This window comes from Labrus bergylta, chromosome 10 (genome assembly GCF_963930695.1).
Source record: "Labrus bergylta chromosome 10, fLabBer1.1, whole genome shotgun sequence".
In the NCBI taxonomy this organism is placed as follows: domain Eukaryota; kingdom Metazoa; phylum Chordata; class Actinopteri; order Labriformes; family Labridae; genus Labrus; species Labrus bergylta.
Window position 1 is genome coordinate 11,906,961 of NC_089204.1, and position 18,504 is coordinate 11,925,464.

Here is an 18,504-nt window from a genome sequence, read left to right on the forward strand (position 1 = left end):
ACCAAAACTCCAACTCTCAACAACCAACTAACGCAAACTCACAAGGAGACATGACAAGTGGGTTTCGCTTCCTTTTATCCACAACCCGAAACACAAACAAATCAATGATGTAGTTCTACTCGAAGTGAGGCCGCGTTTGTCATCGATGACGCGCTTCTCTGAAAATGACACGAGCCTTGATACGGGGCCTCGGCTAGAAATACCCCTCCTACTCGACACACGCTTCAAAGCCTCGGTGTGAAACGTAGCATCACTATGTAACAATGAATACAATGTTTTAATGTAAAATAGTCCATGTGTGTTATCTTTTCCTTGAAAATACTATGTATTTGTTAATGAGTTATTCTTTTGTCAGAAGTCATTCACACAAAGTACTAGTTGCTAGTCATGCTAAGCTGACCTTAACACAGGCCTCTCAGTCAGCTTGATGTTAACTCAAGAGTGTCTGTTTTAACATTAGCATTTGTGTGCCCGTCTATTACTTTAAAGGGCACAGGGTTGCCCCGTGACAGTCTGAATCTGGCTACACTTATATATATATTGAAGGAGCCTCAGGTAAGGTTTTTTTTCTTTTCTTTAAAACCTCTTTTTCTTTCCTATATTTCGCAGAATTCCTTCTGACGATATACATTTATTCTATTATCTTTATTCTTGTCTCAAAGCTGCATTTCCACATAATGTATAAGGGTTTAGCCCTACACAAGAACATAGAGTTCATCTACATATCCTGTCTGAACAAATTACCACAATAAAAACAGCTTGGGACAACACAGCAGCCAAAAAGACGCTCACTAAGCACATGTACATAATCAACATAGATGAAAAAAAGAACTATGTTGCTATGGTCCATTTAATGTGTATACGCTGAGGAAAGTAATTCTCTGTTCCTCTCAATGTTCTTTTGATTCAAGTTTAAATTACTGGTTTTATAGGAGCAATTTAATGCTGAGGAAATGACAAAAAATATATTGGAAAATAAATAAAGTCAGCTTAATGATACGTTTTAGTTGTTTATGCTAAAGCTCACAGATCACACTACCAAAAAGACGATGAGAACAAAACGTGAATGGAGTCGACAAAGAGCCAGGTGGAAAAACAACCAGGGATATAGGGGTAAAGTTAAGTTCGAGATCTATCTTTAAGAGCAGAAGTTCATACAATATATTATATGTATATGTAATGATATTGTTTTGTTCAGACTAATTTTGTTTTATTTGACTTGGCATATCTTTTACATTAATGTTGAAATTTCCAAATTTACAATTTGAGGCTTTCTGTCACGTGACCAGGATGAACAGGAAATAGCATTGACTACAGTTAACAAAACAAGAGACCTCAGTGTGGTGATGCAGTGGTAAGCTCTCTCTTCTCACAAAAAAGGGTATTGGTTTGTAACTACACGCTGTCTCTGATATTTCTGTATGCCATTTGCATATTATCCACTGGAGCTTCTCTTCCGAGCTCTGAATTCTCCCAATGTCCAAAGACATGCAGGACTCAAAGACTTAAACATTGTAGATGTGAATGTGGTTTTCTGTCTCTGTCCAGGGTTTTTCTGTGAATGACTGCTCAAGGCTGCTCCAGCTTCTCAAAGGATTAGCAGTAAGGGGTTAAGGCAATTATAAATTTCAGAACTTTTAAAGGAAAGAAAATTTTATTGGAAGAGGATGAACTGAAGAGTTGAAGTGTCAAGAAAACCAACAGTGATACATCACAATGTGGCAGCTGGCTTGTTAGCATATTGTCATGTCCTAATTTGCTCCTGTGGGACAATGCCAGGGAAGATTTGGTTTCCAGTCGGGAAACCCTTCTTTTTTTTCTTTCTTATCAACTATTAATAATCTGACAAAAAAAGGGGTGTAGAGGGTGTAAAACCAAAAGCATCCCTCATGGTGTAACGATGCCTTCTAGAAAGTTTGATATCACTAATTGCTTTACATTCTACATTCTTGTACCCCCAGAAATCTGGAGACAGCAACCCTACATTAAGCTCATTGAGTCAATGAACAGCGATTATGTCAGAATTACAAATGAACAGCACCCAAACAATCTCAAGTGTTGTTCTCCTAAAAGAGAGGAGTCAAAAATAACAGAATGCAGTCTGATTTCTGAAGTATGCAGCCCGTCAGTATTGCTTCTCATCAAGCAGCTCACCACAGCCGCTACTTCTGTTCCATGAGCCAATGGTATACCGTATGTGACAAAATGACTTTTGGGTAACACTTTATAGTAAGGCGCTTGTAATAAGCATTAATAACAGGTAATAAGTCACTTATAAGTCACTTATATGACCTTATTAGATTCTTATTAACACAAATAAGACTATATAAGTGTTAATATAGGCATAATTAACAGAAAAAAGGGTTAAAAAAGTTTCTTTGTGTTAATTAATATCTCACAAGCCAATTATAAATTAATGTTTAGTTTAATTAACACTCATGAAGTCTTTTTAATATTAATAAGCATCTTATTAATGTTTATGACAGTATATAAAGTGTTAATAAGTTTGTAATAAGATCCTATAAGTGTCTTACAAGACATAATAAATGTGTTAATTATGCCTATATTAACACTTATATAGTCTTATTTGTGTTAATAAGAATCGAGTAAGGTCTTATAAGTGACTTATTACCTGTTATTAAAGCTTATTACAAGCACCTTAAAGTGTTACCGACTTTTGATGAAAAATGATCACTGTAAGTTTAAACACTGTCGAACAAACAGCTTTTCCTGGGCCTATATTTCAAAGTAAGAGCTTCCCCATGTTTTGTCCTTTGGTTATACAAAGACTAGATGACTTGCAGCATTGGCCCTGGAACCTAACATTTCTGCTGTCCCCCGCCAAACACATGTAGACTGGATGAGCAAACTCATGCTTCCATTAGAAGCTGAGCAGAGAAATGGTCCACAGTCCTACAGCTGACAAAATCTGCATTCTTCCTCCTGTAGAGTTTTGAGTGAAAATAAATGCTCATTGTGCTTCCTTTGCAACTTATCAATACTATAGGGAAATAATATTCTCAAGTTCAACTTTTAGCAAACATGTTCAATCAAGCAGTTCTTAGTTATCTTTATTTAAGGAAATCTTTTGGAATGCATCCTTTTACAAGAAAAATATTTTCCCTAGAAAATTGGTTGCAAAAGTTTATGGACTACATGGTATGATTTTTTAACATTGAAAATAATTGAGGCAATTCAGCCTGTTAAAAAGGCTGAATTGCCTTTATAGTAAAACCTCAATTTCTCTCCTTGTAATGTAAATAATTCCACAAGATATTTGAATCTCAGTTGATATTTTCTGAAAGAATATTCCCTCAGGATGTTTTGCAGTCTGTTTGAGCAGCATTATTGACTCAATCCAGGGATTCAGGGTCTTTCTCTGAGTCAAAAGGAACATTTGATTATACATTTTTCTCGATACAAAATTTGAAATTGTGTCTTGGAAGAGAAGTCATTGATCTGCACTAACAACATCAAATGAATATGCATGTGATGATGATTTTTAATCTACAGAAGCATACTTATTTAAAGTCCCCATGAAATTAGAAATACATTTTCCCCATTTTAATCCAGAGTGCCTGTGTTAAATGTTAATTTATCTGCCAAAACATATTTTCATGATGAATGCAGAGGAAAATAAAAAATTCAAAATATTGGGTTATGTTTATTTCCTGTTTTGCTTTGTTTGATTGGACATCATGAATCACAAAAACATTAAGACGTGACGCATTAACAATGGATGGGCAACACAGATAAGAATGTGTTTCATAACACTGTCTGTCATAAAAGAATCAAAAGCTCCAAAAGGGCGATCCATTTCCCCACAGTAAGAGAGAGAGAGACAGAGTGCTCTCTGAAGGAGTGATATATATAGCAGGAGACCAGCTTGTTGGGAGAGTGGAAGGGTGAGAGAAGAAGTGAGGAAGGAGGAGAGACGGACATAGAGAAGGAAGAAGTGAGATTCTTCTTTGGTTGAGCATTTAAATGATGGAAAAGGGATCCTCTTTGCGGGCAAGATAAGTTCAGATAGATAGATTTGGACAAACAATCAAGAGCACATAATCATAGAAAAATAAAACTCTCTTTCCTTCCCCAAACTGTTGACAAAAACAATTATCTACATGCTTGTATACTGCAGGCTAAAATGCCTTAAACTGGATTTATGCTGGATGTAAAACATTAACAGTTCAACTCTGATTGTGTCATATGTATTCAGGCTGTATTGGGCTGTAGTAGTTTAATCTTATTCAACTCGTTAATTATGTTAAGATTCTATTACCTACTTCCTAATTTAAAGCTCCAGTGAGGAATTGATTTGGTTCGATACAGTTGATGCTATGGGCTCAGAATTTCCTGTTATCGTTTTGTCTTGTACAAATTGTAGTAATGTTTTCTGATGAAAAATGTATGAAGTGAAATGTATGACTTATCGGGAATCTTTGCCTCCTTAGGTTGTCTCTTTACCCAACTATGACTGCATGTCCATGTATTTATATATTCCACTGACATTAATAGACATTCATTGTGAGAAGAGGTTTTGTAGTGTAAATCTTTCTTTAAGAAAATACACCTCACAGAAGTGTATCTTGCTTGAGTGCTTCACCAGGATATTCAACCTTCCTGTGCATATGGATGGATGTGCAGGGATAAATAATGAGCTGAGGGGAGAGAGTTTATCACCTTAAGTCTAAGTTAAAGACTTCAAGGTATGTGCAGCAATTTATATCTTTCAAATTAAAATGCTTGAAGAATGGACATCCTATTTTACATTTGCAACTATATACATTATTAGTGACAAAGAAAATGAAACGTTGCTATTTACACTCTCAACCCACAACAAAACATGTCAGGAAATAAATCAAATAAACCTGTGTTGAATCTGTTTGTAGAACTGGAAAATTGTCTGACAACATCCCCAAAGGTTAAAGGTGAATTTGTGAATGACACTGTGACAAATGGTAACGTAACTAAAGAGCCTAAATGTACAATTATTTTTGAATGTCATTGGCGGAGGGATCAGGTAACAGTGGTTGCCATTATCCTCCTTTAAATGTCCATAGAGGAGAGGCAGTGTTATATGGGGAGTGGCAAAATAGCAGGACTCTTACTTTAATATTAAGTTTTACTCTTTGGAAGAGACTTTTGGTTTAGCAGCTGGTAGGTCAATAAGTTGTTCTGTCTTCATTACATGCATGATGAACCATGTTCATACAGTTTAATTTAAACAAACATCTGTACCCCAAATCACCAGAAATAACCAAAGAAGAAAAGTTACATATAAGTATGAGGACAGCTTTTATTTTACCATACAGTCTATATTAAGATTAAGAACCAGGAGCTCCTGACAAACTCTACAGTTTCTAAGATAGTTATCTCCAGTCTGCATCTCATTAGCCCTGGGATATTTTGGGGTGATGTGTTCACATGTCTTAACATAAATCACTGTGGGTGAGATTCAAATTTTTAATATTGCCACTAATGAGTAACTGAGAGCTTCACAAAACAAAACATGAACCATAATGACGATGGTCATTAAAAACTCCTTCTCCCCAGGAATCTCGTTCTTGGAGCTTTCATCCATCCAGCAGAGAGGCAGGTAATCACACCTGATTTGTTTGGAGGCATATTAGTGTCTGTTCATATGTAAATGAGGATTTTAGAAAAGCAAGGGTAAACTTTTAAAGCCACAGCAGGGCTCAGCCTTTTATTTATGGCCACGTTGAATGGTGCTGGGGTTTTCAGCCAGGAGTTCAGACCAAGATGATTTAAACCGGAGTTGATTTATAACAGAGAGAAAGAGCATCCTGAACAGTTTTAAGTGACTTGCCTGTTCTATGAATAGGAGGTGAATCTAAGCCAAAAGGTCCTATCACAGCTTTTTGTTCATATTTTGGACATTATCGATTCTTTAGTGATGTAATGACTGTTGGGGTTGTATCAAGTCAACTTTGGTTATATTCTTTAATAATTATACTTAATTATTAATAATATAAATAAAATATCATTAAACTATGTTTAATCTCGTTTTGGGGCACCAACCTGTAATCAGGTAAATATAACCAAAATATCACTCAAATCAGTCTCAAATTAGTTATTTAATTACTAATATTATTAATAATGAATAACTATATTTAATAAATTGAAGGCATGAAATCCGTACACAAAGCCTTCGCACCCAGCTTATATCACAATGCAAATACACCAGTAATCACGAACAACTGCTCTCTTAAATTATAACAGAATTTATTTATACAAAGCAACATCAATCCAAAATCAATGAACTTAATTAAACAAATAACTATTATAAACTAATCTAAGCAACAAACATTATCAAGCAAAGGCTTGTGGAAGGGGTGTGAATGTAGGTGTGTGTGTGTGTGTGTGTGTGTGTGTGTGTGTGTGTGAGAGAGAGAGAGAGAGAGAGAGAGAGAGGGGGAAGAAGAAAGGGGGGAGATGGCTTCGTACCCACGTGGTCGTTCACGATGGCGCAAACCTAACAAAGACCTGGGTGCGTATGTGGATGAAAGGGAGAGAAAGGGGGGGGAGATTACTTTGTCCCACGTGGTCGCCCTTCCGATGGCGCACACCTAACAAAGGCCTAAATGTGGCCTCAAGGTCTAAAAGAGACCGAGTTCGGCCCTACACGATCTGTTTCTCTGAGGCGTCTGGATAGCCGTGAGTGTATAGATCTCTGTGCGTAATGGCGCGGTGGTGGAGTTGGTTTCCAGATGTACGTTTACACAGGAATATGTGTGTGTGTGTATGTTCGTAGAAGGGGAAATAAAAGAGGATAAAAGAGAATAAAAGAGAAATGCGTGCCTGAAGAGGCCGGATCACAGTCCGACTCCCGCGCCACAACTCGGAGTAATTCCCTTCATTCACAGAAACAAACTGATAGCCGAATTCAAGTTAATACGGCTTACACTGGCCTTTCTGATCAGAAGAGTAATACCCGGTTATAACGCTGTTACGCTAAACACATATAGGACGCAGCGGTCCTAATTGCCCAGACCTAATTAAGCCTCACTTGTGAATCGCTTTGTCCGCGATTGGTGAAAGGAAAAGAGTCCGGCGATGGAGCAGATCTTCTGTCCGTCCTGGTGCAGAGGCGTCTGATGGCGGCGAAGGTCCCTTACTGCGAGAGCGGCTTCGTTGGTTCTCCGTTGAGTGGAAAGATGTCCTTTGATGTCCTTTCGTTGCAGGACGGAATAAGACCGTTATCTTTCTGATAATCTGTTATAGTCTGACGCTCTCCGAGAAACTGAGATGCGTTCACTGGACAATCCGAGCTCGGAATTTAGAACACTGCCGGCCGCGGATTACCTGCGCGCCAAAAAAACTTAAAACAAAGGAAGATTGTTGCAGAAACAGGAGGTGAGCTTGGGTCTCCGAGCACTAGAAGTCAGCGCGTGGAAAGAGATAGAACAATGGAAGTCTTGGAGCTTTGTAGCCTGGCCTGCTCCATGGGGGGTCTACCTCAGGTCCCCTCCAATGAGGAGAGAGAGGTTCCGGTCCCCCCTTACTTCACGCGTAGGTGTGAAGTACCGCAGGGGATTCTGGGATTAAGAGTCCTTTTAGGCCTCTTTGTGATCTCAGTGAATAACTCAAATGAGGCTTTTACAGAGGTGCAAGCCCAAGTCCATTGTTTGACTGTCCTAAGCCTGCGTGGCCCAACATGACTATGTTACCAGGTGGGAAAATGTGAAGGGCTTATGTAGTACATCAGATATCAGGTAGTTGACTGCATCCGACAACATTCAATTGGCTTTTTGCAATAAGTTAACTCTGGACAAAACCTCAGAAGACTCTTGCTCAGTTGGTAGAGATGGTTGTCTCAAATGGAAGGTTGACGCTCAGACACATGTACGATGTGTACTCGGGCAAGACACTTAACCCCAAGTTGCTCCCACTGCTTTGTCGGTAGCGTATGAATGTATGCGAATGGGATTTGTTACTTCTGATGGTCATTTTACATAGCAGCCTCTGCCATCAGTGTGTGAATTGGTGTGAATGGATAGGTGTGACCTGTGGTGTAAAAGCCCCTTGAGTAGTCAAAAGACTGGAAAAGCACTATACAAGCTTAAATCCATTTACCAAAGGAGCTTAAATATATAACAAGGAACAGCTTGTCTCGTTGGAAAGTCACACTATTTGGGTCCTAAATAAAATGGAATCAGCCAGTGATGCCCCAGGGTTAACCAGGATGGTTTAATTGAGGACCCTTGATGGGCTCAATACAGGGCTCATATATGGGCAGTATCATAGACTGTACAAATAATGGACAAAGCCAACGTGACATGACTGATTGACTTGTTGACAAACATTTTTAAGCCTCGAGTTTGGCATTTAGTCACCGTTATGTTGTTTTTCTGTAAACACTCGTGACCATATTTGGAGTAGAGGTTTGTGCTGTAGAGGTGTGAGCTGTTGGGTACTGCTAAGTTTTTGAAGCTACTCTGGCAGTCCTAATGGCTTATGCCTTGACTGACCAGTGTGCTTTTTGACCCAAGTTGTTTATTTATCAGACTAAAGATAAGAAAGTTTGTGGAAAGAAGCGACTTTTCACTCTTTCAACTGCATGTCAGATAAGAGAGATAAGGGGTGAATGACAGTAAATGGGAAACTTAAAAGAACCATTTCCCTCATCATATGGACTTCTTTCTTCTCTTAGGGGAAAAGCTAACGCTCCTGACTCCTGCGTTTTTGCCACCAAATAAACTGATGTATGATAAACACTGCATAATCTAACAAAAGTTTTTAACAAGGCTGTAAAAATGTTTTAGTCCACTGGTAAATGGAATATTTAAAATGTGGTCCTAACTGGGAACATCAGTTAGGTTTCAACTGTGGTACATCAAGTGGCCCCATCAAGGCCAACACATGTTGGCTAGGTACATGGCAAATGCAAAGAAAGGCTCAATATGCACATAGTCCAGGTGGGCAGGAGGAGTTCAGTAATTCATTAATCTCATTCACCCCAAACATTAACAGCACATGGATAAGTGATCCAGGTAAAGGTATAATAGTCCACACATGGCATTAGAATGTATCTCTAATTACTTCCCCCAAGAGTGACCTCTTGGGATTGGATCTGACCTCTATGTCTATATGAAGAGTTCATTTGCAAAAGCAGATAACTCCGTTTTAAAAAATGTCATAAAACTTTTTCAGGTTAAATCACTCAGATTGAAGATGTGTGGTATGACCGAGTTCCCCGTAGACTGTATTGGGTTTTTGCAACAGAACAGAATTTGGATCATATAACAGCTCTATTTAAAGTGCTAATCAAAATTGTCAGGACATTGTTTTTTCAGAATGGCTGTTATCTGTTTTTGCAAATGAACTCTTCATATGTACTGTACATAAATACATATAAATGCATTAGTGTTAACCATTATCCCAAGAAGAAAACAGGAAGCAAGTTAAATGTAATTAGGAACAGTTGAAGATACAGTTGCGGATGGCCAGGTGTTAGGAAGCTGCAGGTGAGAAGATTTGGGAGGGGAGAGTGACCGGGATGGATTGAGGTCCGAGGGTGTCTGGTTCATTGGAGAAAGGCAATGAAGCTGCTTGGTAGGGTATGTGTTTGGAATTTTTAATCAAAATACAATATGCCAAAAATCAATAGTTACTTTTATAATAAATCACTTTTACCAATCACTAAAAGTCTAAGCAGTCCAACTGACAATTCTTCAAAAAGAAGCAGTTAAAAATACCGCCAATAATCACAATGCAGGTTTCACATTATTCCGATTTTTAGAAAGGACTTCCTCCATTTTTTTAGTTTGCCTCCAGTATATTGAATTTTTTCCCTCCATTGCATAGTAAGCCATTATTTTGACAGTACACTCTATCTGTTACTTTTAGGAAGTTCTTCCAAATTTCTGACTGCACTTCTTGCTACATTGTGTCTTTTGTGGACAACACTTAATCTACATTTCAAAACATGTCTTTGTCAGACAAATCACGTAAAGCTTCTTATTGACTCATTGCCTCATCATTCTTAGGGAGCCTATACAGACCAACAGAGAGAATCTCTTTCAACTTCACATCAGTGTGAAACACGTTGAATGAAGACGAAAGGGGGAAACATGAAAGGACTTTGCCTCTTAATTGGAAATTTTGGGTTACAAAGTACTTTGACGATCCCTGCTGCCTCCTAAGCAGTTTCTGAGTTGCAATATTCCTCCTAACCCCGACCAAAGGCATTTATAAAAAATGGGATCATTTACATGTCAACCCTTCTGGAGTCCATATGCTGCTTCTGGTGGAATTAAGATTCTTCTTCTGAATTACATCTGGATAGAGTGACAGTAGGGGCCCTCACAACACACCAGCCTGCCTGCATGGTGGCACAGTACCATTTCTCACAATGACAGCTCTTCCTTAAGGGCAAATGTGTTTTTTTTATTCCAGTACTTAATGGGATTACAATGACAGAATCCACTACATCATTCCTTAAAGAGAGTACTCTGCACTCAGCCTAACACACACTAAAACCATGAAAGTTGGATGTAATGAGGAAGTGGTGATACAAGATGTAGAAATCAGCCATGGCAAAATAAATAAATAAGGAAAACACCAACATCACAGTATTTTAAATAAGTGGACAAATACCCAGAACAAGAGGCTGAAAAAACAATAAACTACTGATTGAAAGCTTTAAAAAAAAAAACAGAAGCAAAAGGTCAAAGCTTGAACATGAGAACGAGGAGATAAAAGCTAGAAGAAAAGAGATCCAGCGTTTGAACAAAGGAGTGAGTCAGAGATGGTGCAGGACAGAGTTTGATTTGAGAGAAATCAGATAATGTTCATTACAAAGAATAGCAGACAGGCAGGGTCAGAGGGCAGGCTTGTGCAACTGAAAGACAGCCATGCAATGAGATGCAGCTCATGAATGAAAGTGAAGTAAAATCACAAGAAAATACATAAAGAAGGATAAAAGGGCAACAGAACATCAGATGAGTAAAAAAAAAATTGATAGACTGAAGCAATAGATTTAGAAAGTGACAGAACAAGAGAACAAATCAGGAAATGAGCAAAATGCCCACAATGATAGAGGACATTTGAATGGCATGGAGGAAGACAGAGAATATTTGGATCATGAGAAAGATGAGAACAAAGACAGAGTCAAGAAGAATGGGATCGAGAAATAACAAAGAACTGTTCAGAACTGACTTCAGACACATATTTAGGTCAAAAACAACGCCAGTGGCGGCCTCTGATGACTCCTGACATGATTATTTTGGAGGGCTGTATTTCAACTTTTAGTGTCTGTAAAGACAAGCATCACAAAAAGTGAGCCAAATATAATGTATTAAGTGTTATGTTGGGATGAAGCAGGATGGCTGATCCAACAAAATAAAGACCGATGCTTCATTTTAACCACTTAAAAAGCTTAGATAGAAACTCTAAAAGGACCTTACATTGCATAAAAAGTTAAACCCCTGCGTTATGCCTCTGCATGTACAAGGGATTTAATGGAGAGCATACCACACTGTATGTTAAGTTGGTGAGAAGGAAAATGTATTATCTTTCATTATTCACAAACTTTTATCCAATAGGGCATGTCCGCGTACTTGCACTTTAGGTCTTTGTGTGAGAGGGAAAATGTCACTGAGTAAATGGATCTTGAGATGCACAGCGATGGTGCTCATAAAAACTTCCATGCATGAACCTCGATAGCAGCTGTGTGTCCTGCCCTTTCGGTTGGATTGTGGAGGTGAAAAGGCAGATCAAATATTTAAGTGGCTTTCAACGTGTCAATTGTATCTTTAAACCATGGGGTCCAGGGCCTTCAGCCGCCCTGCCCCCCACCTCTGGAACTCCCTCCCACCACAAATCCGTAATATCGACACTCTCTCCATTTTCAAATCTCATCTCAAAACACATCTTTTTAAGCTGGCATATTCAGTCTGATCATTCTCCACCCGTTCTCATAACTCCTTTACATCCTGTACATTTGTGTTTTTTAATGTTAATTTTATCGTTGTGTTGTTACCTTGTTGTTTTTTATCTCTGCTCTGTAAGGTGACCTTGAGAGTTTTGAAAGGCACCTTTAAATAAAATGTATTATTATTATTATTATTATTATTATTAAATGGACTCCCAACATTATCCGTTTATACCTCAATAATTTATTGTCATTTTTTAACAGCTTGGGACAGTAGAGAAAAAGAAACTACCACATACAAGTTCAAAAAAAGAAAACAAAAAACGTTTGTGTTGTACCAAAATTGGACCACTGTCGGCGCAATATTCACCTTACTCTCACCTTACTCACTTGCCAGTTGCTGACCTCCCTATCAGATGCTATGCGCTGGAGATGTAGAAGAGGCCAAAATTCAGAAAAGCCAGTCCAACATGTTGTGAAACAAGCATTTTAGCTTAGAAATCTACAGTTTATCAGTTTTGTCCAAGCATGTCCAGCAGAAGTATACTCCTCATCACATCCTGAATTCTTCTATCACCACTACCACCACTAGTGTCTAGACTCCACAGGGGAGGTAGCCCGTCTTCCTGTCAGCCTTGCTACCCCTCTGAGTGCATGAAGTCATCATGAAGGAATCTAATCGCATATTTATGTTTTCCTAAACTGTTAAATAAATCACTGTAAACTCTCACTCTCCTGATTGAACTATTGTTTGTGGTGGGCATGGTTTGCATATACCACTTCCAATGTACCAAAGTATTTCACTAAAAGCCCCTTCGATTTTGAACATTCTGTATGTCTGCCATCGTGTCTGATAATTGTGCTGATTGAGTCACATGCAACCACATCAACATTGCATCATAACATTTTAAAATTAGTCAGCAACAGTAACCTGTTCCCAGTGACTTTCCTTCCTGGAAAACCAAACTCTGTCAAGTGTTTTTTGTTGCCATGCTTATTATTACTATCCCTCATGTCCCTTACTTGGATTTACAAGGGTTAACAGTTTACAATAAAATGTACTTACAACTAAAGGACAAATTACTAAAATAACGCATATGAGTCACTTTTCTCACTTTATGGAACACATTGACAAATGAAAGGATGATGACTTGCTGTTCTTTTTTAAACATTTCTCCTTTCATCTCAACCATAATGCCAGTGAAACAGTTACCTCTTAGCTAAAGTTACATTAAACTCTGGCTTAATATCTGCAGGCAGCTCAGCTTTGTCAGGTGTGAACACACAGGTCCGTGTGATTGATTGGCACCTGCGTAGCTGACAGGGAGCAGACGAGGTTCGATCCTTGCCTCCATGGTTGATAAATGAAAGATTAATCAGGCCTTCCTGCTGGCTGACACAAGCTTTCTAACATAATCAGTGTGATGGCCATTCTGAACCAGGTCACTGCTTTTTTTTCTGCTGCCTCCTCACACACTGAGTCATCATAAAAAACATGTCTTGGACTCATCATACTAACATGGCTACTTGGCTCACGTCACAGTCATAACACTAAAAGCCAATGATTCAGCTTTGAGTGAGTCTGACAGCCCGTCCACCAACCACATTATTTCCCTCTTATTCTTTCTCTCATTCATTCATGTACTGCCTTTCTCTTGCTCTCCAACATTTCTCCTCCCCTCCCATCATCGTTATTCCAATTTCTTTCTCTTTTATCTCTCCTATCTGCACTTCTTCTCCACCATACTTTCTTGCCCCCCAAACTCTTTTCCCTCCACTTATGCGTCTTCATCCTTTTCTTCTCATGACATTCTCTTCTTCTCCTCCTAACGCTTTTTTCTCAGCCCTCCTCCCTTCTCTCCATCACACCAGGCGTGCAGCACTTCTCACTATTCGCCTCTTGAAACAAACTTCTCACGTCGTAGCTCACAAAGCCAAACTAATATGGACACAAACACACCTCCCGTTCTTTTCGTGAAAAAGAACACAAAAGGTGTGAAGTTCTCCTGTGAGTTTCAGCTGTCCGTTTTGTTTTGAAGAAAGCAGAATTCACTCTTCATATGGTATTTTTGAGCATGTGGGAAGGCTGAATCAATAGCAGCCGCTCATGTAAACGCTGCCCTGGGCGGCAAAAGTAAATGAGTCAAACAACAAACTGCGTCACCATGGACATCAATCACAAGTACTCTCTGATCAATAAACAACCAAAATCGATGGAACTTTTTTGCCACTGTTACACACGAAGCTGTAGGTTATAATGTTATTTCCATTCATTACATTTCCACTGATCTGGTGGGCAGCTGTCTCCTCGCATGCCCAGATGTCCTCCGGTAGGACACCCCATGGTATGAGTAGAAAGAGGGTTGCTGGTTTAAACTCTGTGGTAGGTAAAATATTCTTCTCAATAACCCTGAAGCTCCAGTGGTGTGTTTGAGTCAAAAGGGGCCTTTCTTTATTATTTATCTTTGTCATATTTGTCTATCTTTGTCATATGCTTCTGTGTGTTCAAAATAAACAGGGTAAATGTTAGAGGCCACGAAAATGTGGGAAAAAGAGCAACTGGAGAAAAGGGCAGGGATGGTGCCCAATGAGGTGTCCATTCTGTGGATTTATGTAGAATAGAATAGAATAGATCATTATTGTTGCTATTAAAACAACGAAAAGCAGTTCTTGCCAGTGGCAGCACAACCTTGCTGAAGGTCCCTGCTGTCCAGTAAGGGTTGTCGGAGTTGAGCCTGTCTCAGCTTCCTGAGTAAGTGGAGTCTCAACTGGGTCTAATTCCCCACCTGGTAGGAGATGGTTTTGGACCAGGTGAGGTCAGCTAAGATGTAAACCCCCAGGAACTTGTAGCGCTCCACCCTCTCCACCTCCTCTCCACCTCCTCTCCCTGTGTCCAGAGGGCAGAGTGCTTTGATTTTCCTGAAGTCCACTGTAATTTCTTTGTTTTATGTTGTGTTTAAGTCCAGCTTGTTATGTCAGCATTCCTGTACCAGATGTTGAACCTCCTCCCTGCAGGCCTTATTGTTAGGTCTGTTATGAGTCCTACTATTGTGGTGTCGTCAGCGTAGTTTACAACCAATAATGTTTTTCACATGCTAAAACTCTATTTCTCTTTTAACATCTGAAGGTTTGACTAATACAAGTCTAATCACATAAAGTTTTAATTCAACTGACTTTTTTTTTCACAAGAGTGTGTCCGACCTGTAACTTGGCAACAGTGGAAATTGTTGTTCGTGGTGCAACTCTCATAGTGCTCAAGCTCAAAGGTATACAGGCAAGATTCAATAATATTCAGGCAAGGTAATTCAGTCAATGGAATAAAGTACGGTGGACATAAAATAAACATAATTTGATCATGTGACAGACAACAAGACAAACACACTAACAAGCACTGTAGCCTATAGTGAGTTAGCGAATGTGCTGTAGTCTTATTGCTGTAAGGTAATGTTAGCTCACTACAAACTACACAGACTCCAGAGAAGCGTAACTTATACAGACAGTTACATAGCCATTGAAGTAGGTTAGATTGTTTAACACACATTTCCACTAGAGCTACATTATTGTACAATTCTCAGGAGTTAATTGGCATTTCTCAGCCAATTAGAAAAATACAATTCACCCAGACACCATTTAATGTATGCAATCTCTAAGTTTCACACACTCTACAATAGCAATATGACTGTTGCTGTCTGACAGTTCACATTCAAGAGAAGTTCAGTCTCAGTTGGTCTGACTGTTGGGGGAATCAACTGAAATGTTGCCAGTTTCCTATAAAGGTTTTCATAAATCTTACGATGTGGAGCAGCTTTTGATGGATCAGCATGAATTTTAAAGTTTCCTTGGAAATTTATGTCCCAGTTTTTGGACATAAAATGATCTTGTGTGCCCTGCTCTGGATGAGAACGACAAATAATTAGAGAAGTAAAATATAATAGCTTGAATGCAGAGCAGTGAATCACCAGTCTTTCTCCCTTTTCGCCTTTTTTTCTCACTTGATCTGCCTCCATCTTTTTATTCATATATCTCGGCATACCCTGTCCAACACTACGCTCACAAATGTACTTCCTCTTATTTTATTCATTAAAAGGAACTATTTTTTTGTCTATTTATTCATTCACCCGGAGACTCATCTGGCTTTTAGAGGGGAGCTGTCTTTTCACAGAGAAGCCAGAGTGAAAATCTTTTGTATTGTCTGGGATTCATTCATATCAGCGCTTCATTAGCTGTCAGAGGGAAAAACAATCTCTGTTAGCTTCCAAAAAGTAGGTCTAATCTTTGAAGGACTCACATGACTGCTTTGAGTCGGAGTCGTCTTTGTTCTGGCAGACACATAAAAGATACTGATGTTTGAAAGATACATACTGACAAGGTTTCGGTTTTTCTGTTTCAATTTGTTTTTGTTGTTGTTTGTTTAAAATTAATAGCAAAATTGCTTGGTGTTGTTTGGATTATTATTTCCATTTTCACGTTTGAATTTAATTATTTCAGTAAAGTATAATGCTGTGTGGGTTGTTATCGCAAAATGGAACCAGGACCGTGTGAGCAGGAAGTTTCTGTTCTGCGATAATAAGTTAGCGATCACTACCATCAGTGTGTGAAAGGGTGTGAATGGGTAGGTGTGACATGCAGTGTAAAAGCGCTTTGAGTAGTCGGAAGACTAGAAAAGCGCTATATAAGCTTAAGTCCATTTACCATCCATTTACCATTATCACGCCATCAGGGACTCAATATGAATGTACAAAGTCGTAATGGCGGTCTGAACTTAGCTATGGCACAAAAAGTAGTATTGTATTGATGTATTGATCACAACCCTCACAAAAAATAATACCGCCAGCCTGCTCTTTAAGTAACACTGAATACATTTCCCTCACAAGTAAACAGGCTGAGCATATTCTGTTTGATAACAGCTAACATCTTTATTGGGTTAGATTTACAGCTTCTCCAAAACTATAAAACCTTCAACATGGCCTAAGATTTGTCAAAAAAATATAAAACATACCCCAAAATGTCACTCACATTAGAGTTGAGATAAGAGGAAGACTGTTTAAAGGGCAGAAATCACTTCAAATGTAACTGTGCTGTGGTTACTTTTCAAAAAGAATGACTTTTTTTGATTTACTCTTTCACCAACATGCTGTGGAAAGGTCAAAGCATATAGAGGCAAACTTTTTTTAGGCTTGACAAATTCAGAAGAAAAAAATAGTGCTCAGAAAGGTTTACGGATAGAGTAATATCTTATAAGAGGGCCAATAATGGCTCAGTTTTGCTTAACCAAAGTTGAGTAACAATGTGGTTGCTTCTTTGTAAACTGACTCCAGTTGTGGTAGTGTTGTGCTGGAGTTTAACTAATGTGAGGTAATACATCCATTGATTTTTATTAATACTTAGTTTTCCCAGTGGCCTCTTATCTGAAATTGTTTTTCCCGATATGCCATTAATATTAAACAGACTTCAAACAAGGTCAATCATACTGACCCACAAATCGTATTCCTTCTCTAACTGTATGGAAATAGTATATAGAAACTAGCTTGGCGGAACTAGCTTACTACTAATCGTTAGCCCAACTGATAAACAATGTCTTAACCATTACACATGTATTAGCAATCCTGCTAATTCACTCATAGGAAAATACTTAATTGAAAATACACTTTTGGAATGCAGTGATGTTTTTTTAACAGTTACAAAAAGCAACTATATAAGGTATTTCAGTGTGGTGTTTAAATTGATGATAGATGGTTAACAGGATTAGCTATTTAGCATAACTCAATTTATTAAGGTCAGACATTTGTAGACAGGTTATTTGGCTCCACCCATTGTGGTTTTAACTATGTATGGTTACCTGGCTAAAACCCATGGTTTTCCATTAATTCGGCCTTGATAGTGGCTCCCCTTTAAGTTACCATTTGTGAACTAAAATGTTCATCTTTAAAAACTAAAGAACATGCCAAGTGTTTCTTTTTCAAGACAAACCTCAAATTTACATCTATAAAAAAAACACGTTATCAGCCTATTCCCCAAATTTTCATCATCCCAAATGAGTATCTGAAAAGTGTTGAAAAAATAAGCAAATGTGGAAATGCAGAAAAACGCAGTTCCTTAAGTGTCCACTTGAAGCTGCCTCAAATGGACAACAGAGCGAAAGTCCAATACACACCTCATATCAAATCATGTTTACAGACTGTTACAAATAATAATTTTGGTCTGAATAGCTAATGTCTATCAGCACACACTGTATGAGACGTGAATTTTTAAACATTCATTTTGATTTTAAAAAGGATAAGATATTAAGGGGCATGGCTGATCTGACTGAAACGTAGGCTTATTGTAAATGTTTTCAGCTGTTTACTTAAGGCCAGCCTCAGTTCAAGTTCTTTGCTTGTTGCTAACTTGACCGAAAATGAGTTTGAGACAACATTTCAAATATGGTGAGTGCCATCGATGGGCTTCAGAAGTCTACTTCAGAAACCGTTTGGTAATGTCACTGAGACAACTACCTTGTATACACAAATGATGCTTGAGAAGCCATTTTTAAGTGGTTGCAATGTTTGAGGCTAACCACAAAAATCCTCTTATTGTAAAAAGAAGTCGGAGCTGTTTAATACACAAAGACA